Raw genomic sequence first — 11,059 nt, forward strand, 5'->3', positions numbered from 1 at the left:
TGGTGAAGTAGATCTAGAATCTACCAAACCATGTTGCACCTTATTGTATATCACATATCAATTAGTACGAGATCTCATATATTTTGATGTTTGTAAGTGCAAGTGCAAATCCTATATATACATCTTTTCTGCGGTAGTAATGTGCCACCCTAGACGTCCATATACCTGATGATCATGTATCGTGTGGTTATATGGAGGATAATATATCCATCTCTAAAGTTAAACAAAAAGTTGAAGCTTCTGGTCTATTGTTAGACTTCTTTCTTGCTTGCGTGGACCACGCCATCAAATAACCAACTCCATGCCTTCTTTGAAGAACTTGTACAGTCTTTCAATTCGATGGCCTCCTTTGGATAAGCTTGTAAGAGATAGCTAGAAAAGTTTCAGGCTATAGTTTTAAAATATCATCGTTCCCTCTTACTTAATTCACCTAAAGCTTGTTTAATTCCAAAAGGAACTGCTCTCCATTGGATATGGGGAAAAAAAAAAAGGTGGTCAATTGACACTAACCCCCTTATCCCCAATGCTGCCGTGGCATTTAGCCATCACGTCCGCACGGGCTTGTGGTGGACTTTGTCGACTTTTGCTAGCCTATAATTTATTCCGGTCAAGAGGACGAGGGGTAGGAGAAGTTGGAATTGGTTAGCTCGTAGCATCAATAGCAATCTAAATCAATCCGCTAATCCTTCCAAATTCTGCGGTCATTTTACGGACTTCTGGGAGAGTCGATAAATGGACCATGGTATCCTCCAAATTGGGTCCACGGACTGAACGGTCATCATGTCTCTCCATCATGAGATATTTCATGGGTGCCAACCTCCGGGGTTTCTTTACCGTTGATGTCGCCTGCAGGGGCCACGAGGCTTCTGTCGGCACCCGGACCCACGAGGAGGAGCGCCGAACGACGCCGTGGGGTGACACGTGGTCTGAGGTGACGTGGCCAGCGTTCGAAGGAACGGCGAGGTCCGGCGCTGTGCGGCAACTAGGCGACAAAAAGCGACTGGTAGACGGGCCACGTAGGCGGCCCAGGTAGTACGACTGGATTGAGCGAGGTGGGGCCCATAGGAGGTATGGAGCCTGCAGGTCGGGATTCGTGGGGCCCACAGAGAATCCCCGCTGGGCCCAGCCCATCCCAAAATTTCTTTTTTTTTTTTTTCTTTTCCTTTTTTTTTTTTTTGATTGTTGCTTGGCGGTCCATAGCCACGGCTGGGATTGGGAATTCATTTATTTCTAAATTTTTTGACTGTTATAGTGTATTATAGTAAAAAATAATAAATGTATACAGAAGAATCACGGGAATTTAAATGTCACAAATGCAACTGGAACAACGGTTATCTTCGAGTAGAAATTTGAAATTTATGAAATTAAGCTGATTTTGAAAGTAAGCCACTTAATTATTGAATTTGCAGGAATGGGCTGGGCTATTTTGATTTCCAATGACGTTGGTCCGTCGTTAATGATGATTTTTTTAAAAAAAATCCTCTTTGAACATATAAAATTGAACTTACTTTTTCTAAAAGTACTATATTGACAAGATATTTAAATTTTATTACATTTGTATTTTATCAGTTACATTTGTCATCTTTTAACTTTCTTATCTTAATGATTATGAACAGCTCGCTTTTCCAAAGAAACAAGATTGATGGTTAACTTGAAATTACAGGTCAATCATGTCGACAAGGAGTCCATTGTCTAGCGAGACAAAAAAATATAGCTATTGATGGTGAAACCATGTTGAAAAATTAAATCGATGAGAGAGAATATAAGTAGAACAAATGTCAACTAATTATAATTGAAATAATATTAAATATTTAATTGCACTAGTCATACAATGATTGAATACATCATTCTGTCAAACTTCAAAATAAGTTGGTTTTGAACTGTTGAGCTAGAAATCATCTACCCCCTCCATTCTCTATGGTATTAGTCAAATGTGTCAACATAGGACTATGGCATTTTTCCTTTTTTTATGATTTTAATATTTTTTTGCGCTCACATTGGACCCATGTTTCATATTTTGCAAAATATGTATTTCATGCATGTTCAACCTCTGACGTATGGTATTTATCTTTTTTTTGATAAATTTTAGCCATAAAGTCATCCAAAATTTTTCAATTCATAAATATTATATATCTAGAAATAATAAAAGCCACAATATCATGACTTCTAATGCCATAAAAATCTTCAAAATTTAGTAACATATTTGGTTCGCATGAATAGAAGGAGAAAAAGTATGGTCAATAAAAAAATAGAGAAATGCTTCATATTTAAATAAAATTTTCAAAAAAAAAGAAGTGAAAGTAGCTTTTTTTTGAAAATAAGATTCTCATATTTTATAAAAAAAAGATTTATGTGGGATATGGAAAGCCCAATTTCTTTTATTTTCTAACAGTGTCTTTTAAACTTTTAAATAAAATAGGGTAGGAATTTCTTTATTAAATATATAAGAGATATTTTGTATAACTTTTTCTAAAAAATAGATGCTCAACCAAACATAAACCACTTTTCGATATACTACTTTCCTATGATTAATAAAATATATAAAAAATATTTTTATTAATATTATATATATAGATATTATTTTTTAAAAAATATAGTAAAAAATTTGGCGAACTATATTTCTATTTTTTGTAATTTTTTTACTATATGATTTTTTGAACTAATTTAGTGAGTTGTGGATGTATAAATAAATAAAAAAATTTATAAAATTTTTTCTAGGAAAATGCTTAGTGCAACTTGGAAGCTGAAGTGACTTCCCTGAAACTGCTTGACCGTTAATAGTGGAGCGTCTAGAAAGTGGTCCGGTCCCTTTCTAAAATAAAATGACAGGTCCAGTCAAAATAATTTGTCAGTAAATGGCAGTACCGAGCGTCGACACTTTAGTTTTTTATTCCAACTAGATAAAACATGTGACAGGCTTCAGCGAGGCCCGATGTTCGACCTAAATTAGTTTTATTAAGAGAAACATCACCATCAAGATTCTTCTGCCGCCAACTAGATTTTTTTTTGTTATAATTAGGATGCAAAATTATTTTTTTTAATGTTTTGTTGTTGATGATTCTAGAGATTTAGGTTGAACAAAGCATTTTGTAAAGGAAATCTTTTTTGGATAATATCTAATGAGCAATGATGAATAGTTGGATTGGTTACCATCAATCAATTATTCATGAAGAAATTAGAATAGAGTGAATTAGATAATATCTGTCCTAATTTATTTTTATATCTAAATCTATCCGAATTTAAATAAAAATTCAAATATCTAATTAATATCTGTATTCATATTTATAAAAAAAATAGATATATGAATATGCTATAAATAACTATCTGATCCGTATCAGAATATCCGATTTTATTTATAACTCTATTTAATTTTATACAATACTTATAATTTTTTTAAATAATAAATGATCATATTAATATGCTATTAATTTGATTTATTATTTACTTAGTAATATTTTTGATTTACAGTTATAAAATTTAATTATCCGATTTATATCCATATTTATATCCATGCTTTCGATATTCAATTGGTGTACATATCCGTTTAAAACAAATATAAATATTAATTTTTACATCCAATCGACATCAGTACTTATATCTATATTTTTTAAATAAAATAAATATAAATATGAATATATTTGTATGGGATCTGATTTTGGCTCTAAATTGGGAACATCATTTTAAGGAATGCAGTTTTTTTTGGCTTAATAAAGGTGTCATCATCCAGATTTCACGCATAGAATCCGTAATAATTTTCTAAATTTGATATGATTTGCATGCTAGAATTCGCGCCCTACATCAGCAAGACTATACACAATGTCAGCAGGGCCCTCAGAAACGCTGATGTAGTGTTTGCTCCTGCTGTGGTGTCTGACCACGTGGATGTAATAATGATGGCAATACCTCGCAATGACATGGAGGATCTGCACTTGATTTTGTGTTGGATGCTACTGCCAAAAGTAGAGGCAGGAATTCAGTGGTCATGTACGTCAAGAGGCATGATTTGGGTACTTAAATTACATGTATCTAAGAGCCCGTTTGGTTGCAGAGATAAATAATAATAATAATAATGATAATGATAATGATGTAAGATGCCATTTAATTGAATTTTTTAAAAAAATTGTATTTGTATAAAAATATAATTTTCATATTTTATGAAAAAATCTTTTTCATGAGAAATATGAAAAAATTACTTTTCCATGAGCCGAAAATTATTTTATTTTTATTTTTTAAAAAAAAGTTCTTTCGACATTAAAAAGATATTAAAGACTTAATTTTTGTTAAGGGTATAATAGAAATTACACATAGCTTTTTCAAAAAAATGGATGGTCAACCAAACATAAGCACTCTAAAAATCTACCACTTTTTCATTGTTAACTAAACATGCCAAAAGTACTTTTTTTAGACATTTTTTTTAAAAAATCTGCTTCTCAAAAATTATATTTTCAAGAAAAAAATACTTTTCGCGAACCAAACAAGCTCTAAGTATCGTGCATGTACGTGGAATTTCTCTATCCCTCTCTTAATTATTTGGACCATAAAATATTTATATTTTTCTAGATTTCCGCCAGTAATAATTATCTAAAGTCTCCAGTACTGGAGTCCGTTATCGAGTGACCGATTCCGGGAGTTGTGCAAAAATGCTTGGGTACCTCGCGAATATAACTCAGTAAGTTACTCGGTTTGCGTACTATATTTTGGTAGCACCTCTTTGAAATTGGATAGAGGTTGGAAGAATTTATTTTTCTTCATGCAGGACATGCAATAATTGCTTTGAGTTATATAAAAATGGATAAACAAGAAAATTCGGATTGCTCTGAGATTCATATAAAATGCAATCCAACAAAATTTGTCGTGAAAAAAAGCGAAGGATACAACTCAAACCCTAGCATCATGAATTGTGCCACATGATGAAGCAACACTGGTAATTGGTAGAAGATGATTGAGTGACTCTCTTGAGTGATTTATTCTGAGCTACAATATCGTCGCTCTAAATTGAAGTGTAAATAACATGCTTAATGTTTTTTGGACAATGAAAGCAGACAAGAAGCAGTGGCAAATCTGGAGTGGTGCTGAAATGTCCTGCGTACCAACTAGAGCAAGAGCACCTACTGAAACCAATCCATATAATTGCAAGGCACAGGGAAAACTCCCATTACACTGCTCTCTCTCTCTCTCTCTCTTAAAAAAAATAAAAAAGAAAACAGAAACCTGATACTGATAGGGAATCCCATCACCTCTGCACCTCGTACTGTATACCGTGGCTAGCATCACGCGTCACCAGCACTCGCTTGAAGACTTCATTGACCATTCAAGGAGGATGAATGGTTTGGTAGGCCCCAACTTATCCACGAACATGGTACAAAGTAGACTAGAAAATTTCATTTAAACGAAACCCAAACTTAGAATTTTAAATACTATTGTCCATGATTTTTTTTTGTAAAGTTATCCATAGATTATTACTCCAAGTTGATGTGACATTAGGCACTGAAAAATAACTTTCCCCTGCAATCAAACAAAGAGTTATTTTCTTCTCGCAAATGGAGCAGCATGTTGGAACTTGCATGTCATGCGGACGAATCCAGCCGACTTCAAGCTTCTCTAGTTCAATTTGACTTTGGCTAGTAGATGCTAGTGCCAGGTGTCCCTAAATTTCTCAAGGAGCTAATAAAACTAATGCATTGGCCAGAATATATTAATCTCACTCTCCGCCCACCTGGCAAAGCTGGGCTTATGCTTATAAATTCACGTGCATCTTTTTTATTTAGTCAATGAAGAACCATGACAATCTCCCTCGTCCAACTTAGTAAGGGGCTCACATAAAAAATAACAATTCAACCTCGTGAAGCTTTTGTTCATGATACCCCCGCGCTCACATAAAAAATAACATTTCAATCTTGTGATGCTTTTGCTCCTGATTTCTTCTAATAAAAGGCTCGCATAAAAAATAACAATTGTCGTATGTTAGGACTCACCTGTCACCAATTTAGAAACCAAAAACTTAAACTATTAGTTGGAGCACCGTCCAAACTAATAAGTTCATATAACATTTTTTTTTTACTAGCCGACGTGGAACTTTAAACCACAACAGGGCCAGATTTTGTACACCAAAATATTTTAATATTTTTTTACGGAATTAAAGTATAGGTTTCTAATCCCTAAATACTAGCTCCCTTAATAATTGCTAAATCAGGCAATGGTTTGTATATATTGCTAACTATATCCAATCCGCAATATAAAAAATTTCAGTTTATTTTACTGTTATCTGATTTTTTTTTCGTTTTAGTCAAAAATTGTGTCCTTGTTCATATACATCAAGACAGCGAACATATTAGATTTTAACAACACATTTTTTTTTAAAAAAAATAAAAGTTCCTCAAGCATTATCGTACTAATCGGAGATTCCCTCGGATCAAAATCCCTTCCCTCCAAAATCCAGTGTCGTTTTTAATGCGTGCGGCTGTACGCACAGGATATGTGATAATGTGAAGGGCCATCTTAGATTCGTGTTACGTAAATTTGACTCCGTGCGGAAAAGTAGATAAGATTGCTCCATCAAGGCATCCATGGATGGAACATGCGCGCATGCCACGATTCCAACATGACATTGCACAACTCGTTCCATCATGCAGCAATCCAGCTGGTGTTTTGTTCCTCATCAAATTGATCGGGGGATTCTTCCTAATAAAAACGAATGTGTCATAATTGGCACATACGCTCGCATTCCGCTCGATCGCAGATGCCTCTATCAGATGTAACACTTCTTGAGGCAACTGGAGGAAGCCAATCAAGTCTTCCAGCAATCATGCTCATTAAAAAAGAATTAAACTTAGCTGAATAGTTGTACCTTAAAAATGAGATGGTTGCAAATAGATGAATCACATCTTGATCCAGACAAATATATTTTCTTCTTTGTAGACTTTTTTTAATAACATTGTTTTTGGGAAGTATAACATAATATACAAATCAATTTCTATGGCAGCAATAGAAATCATTTTTTTAGAAATTTTTATACGAAAGCCAAAAAAATCCAGAATATCGAGGACTAAGAGCAAATGTAGATTGAGAATCCAGAAGATAGTATAAGATTAAGAAATTCTATGGCAAAGATCAACCATAATATTATGATCTAATATTTTATTTGGTTTTGCCATCTTCTAAAAAAGTACCTACTAAATTTTGTGGGTTTGATCGCATAGAAAAAAGTATTTTTGAAGTTTTGATTGCCAATTGGTTCTACAAACACAAATTTCAAGAGGTTTAATCTTATGCATTTAAATAGTTAATTAATGGTTTTCAATAATATAGTATTAAATTTTGAAATAAATGTAATAAGCAATAATAGCAACAATATTAAACAAATGCACTAACAAAAATGATAAATAAAATGATTCTTATTCTGCATGGTTTTCAAAATAGTAATAATTTCTGCACAGCATTTAAAGCCTTAGAAGACTTTTGCACATATTTTAAAGTTGCAGTAAGTTTCTATATACACAAATTTTTAGAACTGCAAAAAATTTCTGCACAGACTTTAAATGTGAAGAAAAAATTGCACAAATTTTATATCTACAGAAAAAATCTGTACAAATTTTAAATCTGCAGGAAATTTCTGCACATAACTTTAAAGATAGAGAAAATTTTCTTTACCCCATTTTTGGGGCAATATGAATCTCTTGAAAGACTGATTATTGTACAAAAAAGACAACCTCTAAATGATAGAGTTTAAGTTTTGTAATTTTATGCAAACAAAGTAAATTTAATTCTAAGCTATGAAATTAAATTTAATAAGCAACCAATATCATTTTTTAGATTTACCAAGAATTATGTTATTAAAATAGTGTACATCAGATGCCTCAATTCAAGTAAAATCATTTCAATCTTTTGGGTTTCTGCTTTGTAAATTTCTTTTTATAACATTATTTTTGAAAATATAAAATAATATATGAAGTAGCAATATAGTAATTTGTAGGCCAATTTCTGCCAATCAGGCAACTTGTATGTTGGTACATTAAAAATATCGGTTTATAAGGAATTGGAATTTGAGATCGATCTTCTTGTTACTTGCATGATACGGATCCCTAATTTATTCCATTAATTAAAAATTGTCCTTGCTGAGAAATGATCTTTGAAATCTGTCAAGTTTATGCTATTCAAAAAGTGGAGATCTAACAAGTTAAACTAATATTTTTGAGCATTTTAATCCTGACATCCTAATCAAAACTCGAGTTTAGTGGCCAGGATTTTTGTTGATGTAAAACATCTAAAAAGTTTTCGAGTGAAAAAATAGACCTATATTTTATGTATATCATCATTAATTGTCACTTAACTTGCTGATACCTGCACTTGTAGATATCTATCATACGTTGCAATCTATTGCTATCCAAGAAGCGATATGGACTACAGATTGTTGCCAGCCTCCGGTGATACAATTCTATTGGAGACCATGGTAGCCACTATGACATCGGCACTGATAGTGCCTGATACTTTTGAATGCAAGAATATGAAAAAGTGGTATAAGAAAGATGAATCATGCTTGGGAGAAACACCCAATATCCATTTATGACCCACGTCTGGCTCACATTAAGAGTCTGTTTAGATTTTTCCGATAGAATTTGGACGGACTCACTTCAAAACTATTTATGGGTATTTAATAAATTAGAGCATATTATATCCCGCTTACTATTTAACTATCATGCAATTTTTTTTTAAAAAAAAACAGCCGAATAGATCAGCCCCACCTTGGACCTGTACCTCAGCTGCAATCAATCTCTTTAATGACTAAGAGATTGCAACTTTCTTTCCTTCAGCTACAGCTCTTGTTCAACTTCTGCTTACTGTCATTTGCCAACTCTCAAGCTTCAGCCATTATCAAGGAGCTATATGGTGATGTTGGGTTGAGAGAAATAGAAGAAAATATCTTTAGAAGCTCTTCAGCAGAACAAGCCTTTCTTATGCTAGTGGTAGAAATTGTATGGTGCTGCTGAGAGAAAACGAACTCTAGAATTTTCCTCGACAAAAGCTCAACGAAAGAAAAGGAATTTTGCAAGGTGATGCATAACCGTAGGATGTTCCTCAACAAAAATTTGACGAAACAAAAGGTGTTTTGGAGTTATTCTGCTCTTCAAAAGACTTCAAAAGATGGCACAATTCTTTCTTTTCGTTTCTATTCTGGCTCATATACAGCTAATAGATTGCTATCTTTTTTGCTTTCTCATGAGTTTGTTTAGTTAGAACCGACATGTGCAGTCCTGATCTGACAGACTCTCTACTTTCTGTAACTCATCCTCACTATAATTACCAATTCTTTTAATAAAGTCTTGAGTAGCCGTTGCCTCCCTTAATATCAAAAAAAAAAAAATTCAATTTTTAGCATGTGATCTTGCTAGTTATATATTTATATTGGCCTAATTTACGAACCAGGCAGAATTTTTAGCTCAATTCTATAAAAAAATCTAAATAGACCCTAAAGCAAAATGGCCTTGGTGCAAAATAGAGAAATGTAAACATTAGATTTAGCACCATCCCTAAAGTAATCACAATCTTTTCTTCCCAAGGGGAAAACAAGCTTATTCCTCCTATGATATCCGGAACAAATAACCAACCATTGTTGTACGATGACAACATGCATGTATACCGATATTCTCGGAGTAGACTTTGCTTCCATAAGAATAAGGATAGCGTATGTAGGCCCCCCCTGATAACGCCGGAATGACACCGATTAACTTACGCACGGCGCGCGGACCCCAATCCAGGTGTTTCCCACGTCATAATTCTTTGGGTTCTACAAATTTCGTGCTTGTTAATGTGCCTATAGTTCGCATGCTTCAGTGGCCATTTTGTCAACTTATGTGCGTCACGTGACACATGGGGAAGGGAATTCTGAAATATATTTTAGTGCGATGCTGAGCTCTCGGGGAACGTGATCTCGTCGATCAAGACGATATCATGCCAAGCGAATGCTGCATTTCAGTTGATTATACTGCTTTCATATCTCAAACTTTGCTTCTTTTTTTTTTTTTAACATTGTTATTGCTGACGCAACATTCATGTGTTAAATCTTGAGTAAGTTTATACTATAACTTTCTCTAGATAATTATACCAAAGTTTATATTGATATTAATATAATATAACATGTTGATATTATAGAACAGTGTTCCACCAATAATATTTTTCTCTTGATAATTATATGAAAAGTTTATTTTAGCATAATACTAATATTTGTTGATCGCAAGATGCTCTAATCCGTTGGGAGAAGAATTTCACTTGTGTAGAAAAGCTAATAATTGTCACTTATCTATCTACAGTTAGACAATTATGTTCTCTCCCTTTCTCCATTATTATGGTTGACTAAGAACCTAAATATCAAAAAGAGATGCCAAGGAGGGTTTCTACTAGTTCACTTTAGGAATTAGATTGGATAATATAGATCCAAATTCCACTTTTATTACTATTCATGATCTCAATAAATATCCAAAAAAACTTTTGAAATACAAATAGGAGTTACTAAGTAATAAATACATTTTCCTAAAATATAATATATGCACGTATAATGTCAAAAAACAAATTGGCTATCTTGTCGGTGAATTTACCGTACCCCAAACTGGTATAGATGAACAAGTAAAGTATACTAGGGCGCATCGAGAAAACCATGTCGAAAGAACTCAACAAAATGATCCTATAATTTATGGAGAAGGGGTGCTCTCCTATTTTTTAATTAGAAAAGCAGCATATACCAAAAAATAACGGCTGTTTATTAAAAATACATGACTCTGCTAAGTAGTAATACGATGTATAGAGTCTGATGCCTGCCTAGTGCTGGAAGGTTGGAAGAAGAAGCGTGATAAGCTAGAAAACATAAAACTAAAAAGCATTATTGATTAATATATGATTTCATAAACAAGTAATTTATGATTCGTAATTGATAAATGAATTATCAATGTCTTAAATACGTACCTAAGGGGATACCATGCCAATATATAGTTGAAGAGGCACCATATCAACTTTAAAAAAAAGTAAATTACAATTTTTTTTTTGAGATTAGGGGTAAATTATACTT

Source organism: Phoenix dactylifera, unplaced genomic scaffold, assembly GCF_009389715.1.
Source record: "Phoenix dactylifera cultivar Barhee BC4 unplaced genomic scaffold, palm_55x_up_171113_PBpolish2nd_filt_p 000881F, whole genome shotgun sequence".
NCBI lineage: Eukaryota > Viridiplantae > Streptophyta > Magnoliopsida > Arecales > Arecaceae > Phoenix > Phoenix dactylifera.